The 13659-nt window shown below is 38.4% G+C and overlaps 1 protein-coding gene across 6 annotated transcripts in view; it reads right to left on the bottom strand.

The window, feature by feature from the left end:
* NPAS3 (neuronal PAS domain protein 3) overlaps positions 1 to 13659 on the bottom strand; it is a 798065-nt gene that overhangs the window by 560261 nt on the left and 224145 nt on the right. The window contains exon 1 of one of the 6 annotated variants that reach the window (XM_072962913.1): positions 980 to 1051. The exons of the other annotated variants lie outside the window; for them this stretch is intronic. The gene's annotated coding sequence lies outside the window, so the exon portion shown is untranslated. Of the gene's footprint in view, positions 1 to 979; positions 1052 to 13659 lie in introns of those variants that run through there. 6 annotated transcript variants of the gene reach the window in all.

Here is a 13659-nt window from a genome sequence, read left to right as displayed (position 1 = left end):
TGCACTGCTCATAGCTGTCATCATTAATTTATGTTAGCCTCTGTAAACATCAAGAGTATAATAGGCCAATTTCACAACTAAATATAGACGCACATTTTGCCCTTATATAAATGGCAGATTGCTGCTGTAGATCATCACTGCAGCAACACGTCAGTAAAGATGCACTGTTTGATGGTCTGATGCTCACACAATATATAAAACCAGTTGTAATGGTTGTTTGGAAGCAAAGTGTAACACAGCAGCAAAATTTCATTTGTTCCACAAACTCAGGATATATTAAGCTTGGCTGACAAAGACTGTTTGATGTGCTAAATCAGTTTGACCTTCATTCTTGCTTTATTTTTCTCATTTAACATGTGAAATGACCATTATTTTTCCCCCATGTAAGAAAATACCATGAAATTGATTGCTTAAAAACAGTGTCAAAAACATCTGCACTTGATAACATTCAATAAAGTATCAAAATCAAGATGCGTCCTCAAAATGTTTAAGATATATTCTGAGTGAATAATCATGACCCATTTCTGAGTTGTGTGGTAAAATGGATCAAAAGAGTAATTAAAGCCATTCAACTAAATGCCTTCCCTCATCTTCAGAAAATGCCTTGTGTATGTTTGAACTTAATAATTAAATTAATTGGTTTTAGCCAATAAGCATTTTTATTCTTAACTCTTTAAGTAAGAGGATTTAATTCCAGAATGAGTCATTAGAATAGTAATAAAGAAAGCTGAGAGGTCCGCACAATCCTTTTCAACCAATGTTCACCTTGATTCAAATAACCCCTGAATGAACCACAGCAAGACCAAACTACTCATTGTATGCTTTGGTGTCTGCCAAAAATTTCCTGAATCAAAGTGTTTTGTTCTTCATTTTCCCCCAGAACTTTAAGCTATCCAACTGGCAGCTCCCTAATAATGGGGAAAAAAAAACCTGCAGGTTTATCAAGTAATTTCTCTCCACCCAATAAATAGCACTTTACCTTGGAGCAACTTGTATATTTCACACCTTAAATTTCTATTTACCAAATCAGCTAATCACTTCACAATTGAACTCAGAACAAAAAAAAATTATCAATTAAAGTGGTTGAAACTCCTGCAAATTATCATTTAGGAATGAAGTAATTGCTTTCATCAGGGCAGAAAAGCCCGCCAGAACAGAAATGTCACTTTAGATTAGTGTTCTCACTCCTGAAGCTATGGATGACACAGCTGATATAAGACTAAATGCCAAGACCAATCAATTGCTTTTGTGGCTCTGCTCTGAGCTGCTGTAAAAGGGGCCATTTTCTAGGATCTACTCTTCATTATAGTAAATGCTATCTCCTTGGTAACATAATTCCATTTCTCATAAATTCTGTCTGAGAGCATTGTCCTAACAATGGATGTTTGTGGAAAAGAATGCTGTTGGTTTAATGCACAGAATTAAGTGTGAATGGCTGTCAAACTGCTATAGTTTACTAGTTCTTAAACATAAATTGAAGTCTTATACATTAAAAAGAATTCTTGGGGAGAAATCAATGTCCTGAACAAGGGTAAGATATTGTATTTGAAAGTTCTGTGTTACTGGTTTAGAATTTTGACTATTCTAGTAGTTATCTGTCCTGTACAGTAAATCAGTCAGCTCACACCAGAGGTGGGTGAACACATCACTCACTTTCTCAGCAGTGTAGTTTGCAAATGTGAAACCTCAGAAGCAAATATGGACTCATTAGGCAAATGCACATGATTTGTGAATAGCCAAAACTGTGTTAAAAGAAAAAAATGTGTTCTTTGAGCTGAGCCATTCCTGGAAAGCATCCAGATCTTAATTTATATTGTTCATCCCCCTGAAGTTACAAGAATCTGGGTTGCAGGCTCCAATTAAAAGGAAATTGAAGAAGCTAATATACAGAGAAAGCAGCAATTCCCTGCACTGCTCTCTTTAGGTCTGAAGTTTAGAAAGAGATTCAGGATCACGGGTCTTTGCCCGACATGGGATAAAGGCTTTCTCATCCCGGTGAGCACACATGTGTAACTTCCATTAGCAGTAACAGAAGTCGTGAGCACACATTGAGAGGAAAATCTCCTGCTAAATATTTGAGAGTCAGAGCATCTCCACCGAAAGGCAAAATGAGAAGAATAGTGGGCACCTTGTGTTGGCAGGACATCTTACTAACCATCTAAAGGGCAACTGCTGGAATTTGTCTCTCTAAAGAAACATAGTATTAATTTTCATAATATCAATGGAAGGAAAGTACGTGTTGTTTCTACTTTCTAAGATTATTCAGTTATGTCAAAGAACATCATGGACCTTAATATATTAATAATAAAAATAAACATCTTTAAATGTCTACTAAATGTCAGTGTCTAAGTGTTTTCAACATTATCTCATTTAATTCACGGTTGCCAATATCAGCAATGAAGGGTGGAGAGTGGGGGAGGAACAGCAACTATGGACAGCAGATTATCTCTGCCGGATACGTTTGACCCTAAAATAGTGTTACATTAGCCCCTATGGGCCATTATATGGGTTTTATACTATCCCTCTCCAACTTTCTGCACCCATCCCCCAAAACTAAGAGTTTTCTTATCTCAGGGAGGGCTTTCCCCAGATCCTAGACATTCAGTGCAATGCAGGATGGTCCAAACCAGACAACCAGTCACTGTGGAAATATCATCATTCCCCAACTCACAAATACAGCTGGAGCTGGAATCTGAACCTTGGCGAGATGACCCAAGTATCTCCTTCTCATCACTGCTGCATTGCCTCTACAGGAATGAAGTCCACATGTTTCCCCTTCTCCTTTTATATTTATACAACCATTAAGTCACTGGTAAAGTTTTATTTAGTTTATAATCACCCACATAAATTTCATAATCATTGTTATGAAAACATTAATTTGTTATGAAATGTCCAGTAAACCCCCTAGTTTTCAGGCTTATAAGCACATTTCAATTTGGAGTAGATAAATTTGCTGTTAATTGCTCTAAATCCCAAACTAAATTGCTTTGGAATTCAAATTCAAATGACCTTTGCTAGAGGGAAAATACATTTTTTCCTTTAATTTTCTTTAAGCGTAATTTCAAACACTTTTGAAAGCACAACGAAGTGGAAGAAAGCGTCTGAAAACTTTCAAGCTTGATAGGAGAAACTTGGAATGGAGAAAGCATGCTTTGACAAGTTTGAAGATCTTTAAGTATGAGAAATGAAAGTCATGATCATGTGAACATTGCAAACAGCACACGCTTTTACTTGACATCAATGAATACACCGTTACACTGTAACTGCCTGCATTTTTTAAATCAAATAATTAAGTAAAATGGTCACCCTTTCTCTAAACACTACCATTGAGAATACAGGTCCATTGGTCCACCATCTGACTGTTTTAAGATACACATTTTTATTTAAGCTTTCATCAAGGTTCCAAAAGCACAGTATATGGTTGCTAGGGGTATAAATTATAACAATTTCTAGAGAATATTTTGGCAAATATATATCCAAAGACATCCTATATCTGTTTTTGGCCCAAGCTGATGAAGGATGAAGGCAAATATATTCTAAAAGAATATTTGCTGCCTCTATGATAAACTTTAGAAACAAAGTATGGAATATTCAAGACATTGAATAAAGACACAGAAAAAAATGTTCAGTGGCTAGGGAAATTTTTTAAGAAATAAAAAGCAGTTCATAAAGCAGCACATACAGTGAGTCAAACAACTGTAGCAATGTATCTATACCTAAATAGATAAATACAGAGAAAATATATTCAAACTGAGATTGAGTCCCACAAGCCAAAATATTAAGATTGGCTATTTCGTCATGGTAGAAATTCCTTGGCAGGTGGGGTGGGGTGAGAAGGTGGGAGGTGGGGTGAGATAACTAATTTCCGAAGTGTCTTCAATAAACATGTATGTTTTAACATAAAAATTATTTTGGAAAAAAAATATAAATAAATTTTTATGGACTCCAAGTTGAGTTCAAAAGCACCATGATGCTCAGAGTTATGTTTCATTTAATAAATGGTTTATCTGATAGTGCTATCAAATGCCATCCTGTCACCACTTCTTGCAACAGTAGGGCCTGAAAAATATTTGGAGAAAATGCTTGGCTTGGTCATTCCTCTAAAAGAGAAGTGGAACTGAAAAAGCCAGGGGAGGCCGTCATCCCTTCTCAAGTCATCCCACATGGGTCTCCAAACAAATGGCCAAGTCCTTTAGCCACATAGCCTGGGCTCCTGTGTCCTCTGTGGCCCCTCTAAGCACCCCAAAGCAGTGTGCTGCCCAGTGTACGACATGCCAGCTGCCTGGCTGGGGTGGAGTGTGCTACCAGTTAATGACTAACTTTCTCCATGTGTCACTAACTCCTTGACCAACAGACAGCAGCTGCAGATTCTAACCCAGGAGAAAACAGACAAACAAACGTGCAAATATTGTTGAAGCAAAATCTCAGATCCTGAGTCAGGTCTTAAGAAGCTGCCACAATTATTGATAGATTGAGACCCCTACTAAGTTTTAAAACATTGACCAAAGCATCACCATCAGGATCACTGCTTTTCCATCGACTGCTGTTCTGCCCACTTCTCACAGGTGCTGGGCCTCGGTGGTAGAGTAGGTCCTTGGCATTAGATCACACACATGCAGGAGCCAAGATTTTTATGTGCCAGGGATTATCACATGAGATTTAATTTGAGGAGTCATAATACCTCACTGAGGTACTTCACAAGGAAGGACAACATAGAAAACACCAGTTTACTTCTAGGCTTTCATTATTTAGTTAGGAACCAAGTCCTTCATGAACCCTACAAGCTTTTGGAAAACCTTGATAGATGCTTATGCCTCTCATTAAAACCTGACTTTGAGGGACTACAAGTAAGTTATTTGGAACCAGCCTAACTATGAAACAAGATGATAAAGGTAGGTAACATTTCAATGTATAAATGTTGAAAACCTAAGGATAAAATAACTAGACATTTTTTAATTTCGTGAGTTTACAAGCTGCTCATGGAAAACCAAAAGGCTGTACCATGATAAAGTTATATATAAAACTAAAAAGGCCCAGTTATCTTATTAATTGAAAGTCAGCACTGAATTTACTGATTTTAACCAAATAATTACAACAACTCTTGTAGTAACATGAATCCTAACTGTTGATAGAAAGTTCTAAGATTCAGGGAAGCACATGATGATATGTAAGCTGATATAAAAGGGACTGTTGAATTGAAAGGGGATGACAGAAGCCAGCAATTCGTTCAACTGGCCCCTGTCACAAAGCCTCCACAAACAAACTCGGCATCTGAATCTGTAAGCCCCCAAATAATTAGCTGAGATATATAAAATGTATCCCACACAGTAGAGCACTTCCTCCCTGACCTGTCAGCCCAATACGGCCCTTGACCAAAATGGAGACCCTACGACCTTTCACCCACCCACAGGCACTTTACAGGAGCCCTTTCTTAAACTCACTTTTGGTCTTCTCTGCATTTCATTTTGTTTTGTTTGGACTAAGACATTCATTTTAAAGGGTCTTCCTTCAAGGTCTCCTTTTGAGTTATCAGCCAACAAAAGATCACTGAAGTCTTTAGTTTCACTTCTGAAAACAGCAGTGTTTCCCAACAGCATAGGTGCAAGGATAGTGAGGAGACAAATGAGTCACCAAGAGCAATGCAGCAACTTTGTCACCTTCCCATGTCTGTGAACCAGAATCACTTTTCAAATACATACACACACGAGTGTGCATGCACGCGCACACACTTTCATATAAGCACATCACTGTTTCAAGGGGGTGGAGTTATAAATGTGGCTGCCTCTAGTTATGACTTCACCAGTTACTCATTGCTTCCAAATTTCTTAAGTGGTATGTGTGCATTACCAGCATTAGATAAAGTTGGTGTTTTGTTATATGTGCTAAGATTGTCCTTCAAATTCTGTTCTCTTCTCCCTCGTGTCCCCTCATACTCTTCTACAATTTCCCTCTCGAAGAATCACTCATTTGATTTATTCATTTCTCTTCTCATCAAATTCCCATAGGCAAGAAGAGTAAGAGTTTTTTTGGTTTGTTTTATGAATTATTAGTCTAGTGGAAATTAATTTCAGTTAGAGGTCGCAAACTCCAACACGTGCAGGATCCAACAAAATTACACAAGTGAATAAAGAGGACTAGGTGAGAGAAAGCAACAGAAGCCTGATGATAAATGGCAACTGGACCCTCGCTGCTGAGCAGATAATGGGGAGTGGTGGAGACTAGGGCAAAGCAGAGAGCACTTGCCTAGCCAACAGGGGTCACACATTACTCAGGAAAAAAACATGTTACTAAATCGGAATGTGAACCCCTAAGTTGCCAGGTCTTCCTTTTTAAGAGAAGTCAGAAACCTAGATTTTTTTTAATGTACAATCTACTTTTTGAAAACATTGAGCATCTCATTTTAAAAATGCAACGTTGTGCAGGCTCCTAAGGGTCTCATTTGGCCTGTGGCAGTTAGCAGTCTGTGTTTTAAAGCCATTAATAAGCTTTCCTGAGAAAAGGATTTAATTATGGGGCACCTAAGGTATAGGATATGAAGAGCTATAGCAGTCGGGAGACACTGAAGAAACAAGGAAGAATCATCAAGTGGAGGGAAATGCAGAAAGCTGGATTGGAAGAACAGAAGCTATATTAACAATGATTTTTCTCAGAGTGGTAGAATTTCTCCCTTTACTCTGTTTTCCAAACTTTCTATAAATAATCAGGAAAAATTAGATCAGTTATTATTCCATAGGATTTAACCAATTATTAAAAGTAGCTCAGGAAGTTAGAAATACTCATATGCATATTTGTGCATAGATCCATTTACCCTGTTTAAGTTACAGTTTCAAGTATTTCTTCACAACTGAAATTTCAATCGGTTCACCATGATGGCATCATAAATAAAAAATCGTTTCTTAAAAATTAAAATAGCCCTTTTCAAAATGAGTCAAAGTGAGGTATCCCCAAAATTAGTGATTATGTTAACAACTTCTTTAAAGTGTATACTAAACAAGACTTTGACATTATTAGTGCAATATGGTTGAGACAGTGTCTTGCATATACAATATGTCCTCCAGTAAGGATCTGTTGAAAGATAACGTTAATGAATTCTAAATGTCCTTAAAAATCATGATTTAAAACAGTAAAAACACTTCACTAGTACTGCTTTTAAAACTAAATTTCCCCAGTAAATCCATCCTTGGGATGCTCTCATACTAAAGAAGGGAAGGGAAACAGGAAGAAGAAACAGATACTCTTCCCTCCCCATCAGACTTTGATATTCATAAATTCTTCCCTGTCAGAAATACTTAAATTCTCACGACACAGTTTTGTCCCCTTTCTATGCTCCGGAAGTGCTGCAAACCAAGGGATGGAGAAAGAAAAGTCAAGAGCCCATCTCTTATCTCTGTGGTAACCATGCACAGTCATGTTTAGAACACCAGATCACCGTAAATCCTCCCCAAAAGTCAGACAGAGACGTAATAATGAGGGACAGGGAGGAACTTCTAAGGGGAAATCCCAGATCTTCACATAATTGTTGTTATCTCTGCTAGATCCGTGTTGCTTATGTGTAATCAGAAATACAAGAAAGTGGACAGAGGCAGTGCTCCAGAGAGAACACATATGAAATCACAGAGGAAAGATTTCAGATGGCAGGGTACCTACAAATTAAAGGGGGCTATTAAATCTCTACAAGTTTCAGAATGACTGACTAAGACAGCCTTCTAGAGAGGCCTCCTGAAATTCCATAAAAGTTTTGGAACTGCTGTCTTCCTATAGCTGAATCTCTTCTGCTTCTGAGTATGAGGTTTTTGCAATCTTATTTACTTTTAAAGAGATGAATATTTCTATTATAAAAATATATCGATTAATGGAAATGGAAGCACATCTGCTTCCCTCACTGGGTCATCTTTGGCCTTCTCACTTCCTTCTGGCCAAACACCCCTAATCTCTGGCAGTCTCCTTCTCCCTCTGGGAGCGAGGGTGACAGCTCAGGTGGAAGGGACAGCCATGAGGTCCACGTGCAGAGTCTGCTGCCGTACCAAGTTGATCAGACTGGCGCAATCCTAGTCAATTTCACTCACAGCAGGTGGAAGCGAAAGAACATTCCTCTGAGAGAGGCAGGCACCACTCTTCATCTATAGCTTCCAGGACTGACTGTGCAGGAGATCTCAAATGAAAAAGTGTGTGTGCGTGTGCACACATGCACACATACACACACTCACTCACACTGCTGGAGCACTTCCAGGACAGACACACTCCAATGGGTGCCCCTCCCCTGCCTCCTGTATATGTAGTACTGTAAGGAATGGTGTACACCCAACTGTAGGCTATAATTTTATTGATAGACTCTGATGACATTATAAAATCCATAAGGGCAAAGAGCAAGTGATTTGCTCATGTCACCAGAAATCCAATACAAAATTATAGCTTTCATTTAGAAGCCTTTTTAGAACCTTTTTTTTAATCAGTCATGATGCATAGTTATCAATACCTGTACTGGGACCATGACGACAAGGGAGGGGGAAAAAAGCCATCAAGCCGATGTCTACAGAGAAAATCACCCCAAATTCTTCAACTTCACAAGGACAATTCCTGATTTTACAAAATTTTCTACAAATTGTGAAAGATACGGCAAGCAGAAAATGAGAGCCAATTTGACTCATTTCATAAAGATTTCTATAAGCATTCATTCATATGCTACTATGTGCTAAATGTAGTTAGATCTTAACATGCAAAATCAAGTGTAGGTCTATTATACTATATGTTACAAGCGAGCTCACACAAATTCCTAGACAATTTGTGCATGAAAAGCAGGAGTAAGGAATATAATGACTCGCTGCTCCACATCAGTGTGTTCAGCTCTCACATGAGCTCAACACCCATTGTGTATCCTCTTTCAGAAGCACACATTTGGGTGAGGGGCCTGTGTTCCCTTTAGATCCACGCATCCATGCACTTTCACAGCATCAATTTAACAGATCCTCTCGTCGGGTGGAGGTCATATGGAAACATGTTAGTGCCAAGGAAATTCTACTACTCCCAAGAGAAAGAGATTTTCTATTGCAAAGTAAAGAATTTCCTTCCTCTCTGTGCTCAGGACACTTGTATTCCTAGGCAGGAAGCGGCTGAGCCGTTAAAGACAGGCCCCTCTTGGTAGTTCATGCTACCAGTGGGAGGTCCTAGATGGAACCAATGTATGTATAAAAGCCACATGTGAAAAAAAAAAGTGATTTGAAAGCAGGTCTAGACTAAAACAATCGACAGATCATCTGGGAAATAAGTAGCGTTAATTGGGTAGGTACAGGTGGCCCACATAAGGAAGCTATTCAATTTGAGGGAAAACATGACAGAAAATCAGTTAGTCATTGCACTCAAAAACTGATCTGTAAGTTGTGAGACACGGGTTCTGGGCCAAGCTCTGCCATTAACAGCTGCGTGATTTCAGACAAGACGTTTAATGTCTGGCCCTATGTTTTCTCACCTGAAGAACAAAGAGATTGTTCTCTAGGACATCCTTCCCCATGAGGATTCTATTTTCACTTGTGTTTTTGTCACGTGACATTAATGGAACTGCTGGGACTATGTCTGATGTGGACTGAAGTTTATACATTTTCTCTTCAGTTTTAAAATGGTGTCTCCTCCCCTAACCCTCCTCCTCTCCCACTGTGCAGACAGTTTAGTATCTAATACAGTCACAGAGCCTCCAAAAGTAAGTACACAGCCCGACTGTCATGTAGCATTCAGTGAGGCTGCATGGTTATTAAACACATCGACAACACACGAAAACCGGCTTAACTAAAATTTCTGGTTAATAACAATGAAATACTCTCATTTCCACTTTTTCCAAAAGAAAGCCTGGGTCTCCTCCAGAACTGACAAAGCAGAGCACAGAACACTTACCCCTGAGTTACAGATAATACCGAGTACCAGCTGTCTAAGCCAAAGTAAGAATACTGTTATATTATATAGGAGTTATAACTCTGTTTTAAACATAAATTAAAACTTCTTTTCACTGGTGGGTGGGAGAGGTTCAAATGATGGCAAAGCATGCACTTTTAGAGTATGCCTGCTTACTTCCCATGTATAGCACAACGTCCTCGAACATTCCTTACAGGATGTCAAACATCTGGAAAAAGCAATCAACAGACACATGTGGGTTGCTGTCCAGCATTAGGCTAAATCCAAGTCAACCAATTATCTGTATCTGGTGAGCACCAGTATTTTTCACAGTGTAGACACAACTGCAATACTCCTAATTGTTCCCAAGGTAAGTAATATTTATACTTGTTTCAATCTGTTTGTATAGCTAATGCCACAGTGTTCCCAAAATACAGGCTTGAATCCCATGGGATGGTCTGGTTTGCAATTGATGGGAAAGCAACTACCATGACACCTTCAGCTACTATAAAGCCTCTAAAAACATCACTGACCAAGTAGGGACCCAACGACCAACGTTCCACCGAGTGACGCATGTCTTTCGGGCTCGCTCAGAGGTGTGTGACTACTGGAATCACATCAGACTTCATTATTCTTTCACTGACACATAAATCTGATTTGCTGTTAACACGTACTATTCCTACAAACAACATAAGCAGGTCCCAGTGTGAAATGACTGAGATTACTTTAGGTACTTAAAAAAAAAGGAAGAAACAGCAAGCCCTATAAACCACATGTTAAATAAAATCTTTCAACTGAGAAACTGAGATGTCTGGAGAATTTTTAATAGCATAAACAATGTTTACATTAATTTCACTTGAACTTTTGCAGGCTGGAGCAGCGCATTTTGAGTAGCTCATGGTCTTGATTTGTGAGTGAATAATATTAAGCACAAAATTCTGGAAAGCCCCAAAGTCTAAGTATTCTAAGTTTGGGGTGAATGAAGGTAGAAGCTTAGATGGAAGAGACTAAGCAAGTAAAGGAAGCACCTTTACAAAGAGCTATTATACCTGATAGGCTCCATGCAAGACAGTTGAAATGTGAGCTTCAGTATTCAAAATATAAAGGATACAATCATATGTCTGGTTAACTTACAGGAAATAGTTCCAGAGACAATTTTACACTAACTACAGTGATTTGGGCAATTTTTAAAAATCATACCAGCCAATTTCTCTCCATTATACTCTGCTGGCAGAAAATAAAACATTTTTCTTTGAAATGATTGCCTTTGGTTTTGTTAAATCATGCATTCTGTCAACATGTGGTCACCATTTTTACATGATCTTTCTGCTTCCCTAGAAAAGAATGAATTCACAGTCTGAACCCTGATATAAATATGTAATCTTGCAACTGTTAAGGCTTCTTCTATTACTGCAAAATGAAGAGATAAGAAATGGATGCGATATCAAAAGAAATGAAACCAGACAAAAAAAAAAGAGAAGAGAAGATGACCAAGTAAGTTTAAAACTCAGATTCTTACATCTACTCTCCAGCAAAATGAAGAAAATGCCTGTGCTGATCATTTTTCTTACTCCAACAGAAAGGGATTGTGTGAAGTTCATGGTTTTAAACCGCTAATATTTAAAAAACCTACTTAAGTTGAGAACTGTGTTGTAGCAATTCTGCTGCAGCTAGCAAAAGGTTAGAGGAGCAGAAGTTATAACAAAGCCTTAAAAGAAGAAATATCTCATCATTAAATAAAGACTTTCGAGATGTAATTATAAAATAGCTGGGCTAAAACTGCTTCCACTCACTGTGTCATCCTGTAGGATGGAGATCGTTATTTCCATCCCCCAGCCTGTACATTTTTAAAGCTAAATTATTTTGCAAAAAGTGCAGATATTTGTTTGTTTTGTTGTTGCCCCTCTGGGCTTTTGTTTAGTGAGACAGTGAGACCATGCCTCTTTCTAGGATAATCACTGCAATGTTGCCTCCCCTAGGAGCAGAATTAGTGGGCACTCTGAAAGCATCCTTGAAAAACGTTGGTTTTACTTTACACAATAGCTTGAGCATATAATTGAGAGCACACTGCATCTGAAACTAACTTACAGAAAAAAAAAACACAATAATAATCCTAAGAAAACCAACCATGGTATTTCAAATCGTTAAAAGAAAAAATTTCCAGATGAATCTTGAATTGGATAAAAATACAAAGGACCAAAATAAAGTGAGAACTTGTATACACAAGATGGTAAAGGAAAAGACTAGCACCCAGAAAGAAAAGCTTGCAACCTCACCAGACTTAAAATATGTGTTTTAAGAATACAGGCAGAGGAGACAGCCGTGTGTTCCCTTCCCTCTGTACAGTTAGCATGTAAGGTAAATTAAAATGTAAACCACAGAGGATGTCACTTAAGAAGAACTTGTACCACTGAGTGGCAAGTGAGGCAAATGTTTAGATGGGATTTCAATTGAGGTGACTCTCTGCTTGTGATAAGATGGTTTGAATATCAAGAATACAATCACTGTGTGAAGAGGACAGGGAAATCAAGGCTACTTCCTGGTCAAGGTAAAACTTCAAGTTACTAGAGCCCAGTTGGAACTTTCAACATAATCAGAATGACTTCTGTACTCTTGACTTCTTGGGTGAGGAAACACAAGGAACTCGTACCAAAAAGAGCAGATAGTAGCAGATGTGTTTTTCTATCAACCACAACTCTCAGATGCTTTGTAAAGTGGATACACATTTACCCTCATTTCCTGTACTGTCCAGATCTCCATCCTATAGTGGCCAATTTGGTTCAGGAAAGAAAAAAAAAAAAAAAGATCTCAGTCTTGGTAAAAATCTGAATAATCAAGTAAAGATCCAGCCTCTAAGATCCTGTACTCAGCACATGGGGAAGTACTGATTCCTAGAAAGAAGCACAGAGTAGAGAGGGCACTAGACTGCTCCCCGCTGGGCCTCAGTCTGCTAATTTCTAAGATGGAGAAGGGCACTGACTAGAGTGTCTAAGGCCCCCAGTCAGCTCCAATATCCCTTTCATTCCAAGAATTTCACCAAGGGGATTAAAGCAGAAACACTGTTTTGCCTAACTCAGGATTGACTGAAAAAGAACGAAGTAGGGTGCCATATTTTCTTATCAGACATCCAACAGCAATGCCATGTTACAGAATACAGGCATCACCATTCACCCCAAAAGAAGGGCTTTCAAAGTTCTCACTGGTGTTTGGCAACATCCACTGCCAGCATCCATTCTGAAGTGTTAGTGCCAGGTGGTATCACCTGTTAAATATTTCAACTTACATCCACATCTCAAGGCTATCTGGTTCAAGAGAATGCTTCCTAGTCATTACACTACGTGATCTACTTTTTACAATGTTTACAAAACAGAGAAATTGTAGTCTGTTCCTTATATTTCCAAGTGTTTAAAAATTTTAATAAATGTAGCTAATAATTGAACATTTACTATGTCCTTAGTGCTGTGCTAATTAATCGCTTTACATGGTTTCTCTCACTGAATCGTTAAACAACCATACGATTATGTATTTACAGATGAGGGCAGGGAAGTTTAAGGCAATCACATTATTTGCCTAAAGTCTCCCAGCTAAGTACTTGCAGAGCCAGGGTTTAATCCCAAATTGATCTGTCTACAAAAAGCTTATGTTTAACTGCCATGGCCGACACCTGGCAGATGAGCTAACGGGAAGAAAGGACATGTACCTTCTAACGACTAGAGGTAGGTTACTTTTAAATCACATGAGTTAGTATTTTTAAAAACCTCACCAACAAATTTAGAT

This window comes from Vicugna pacos, chromosome 6, assembly GCF_048564905.1.
Source record: "Vicugna pacos chromosome 6, VicPac4, whole genome shotgun sequence".
NCBI classification, from domain to species: Eukaryota; Metazoa; Chordata; class Mammalia; order Artiodactyla; family Camelidae; genus Vicugna; species Vicugna pacos.
This window is presented reverse-complemented; position numbering and strand designations above follow the sequence as displayed.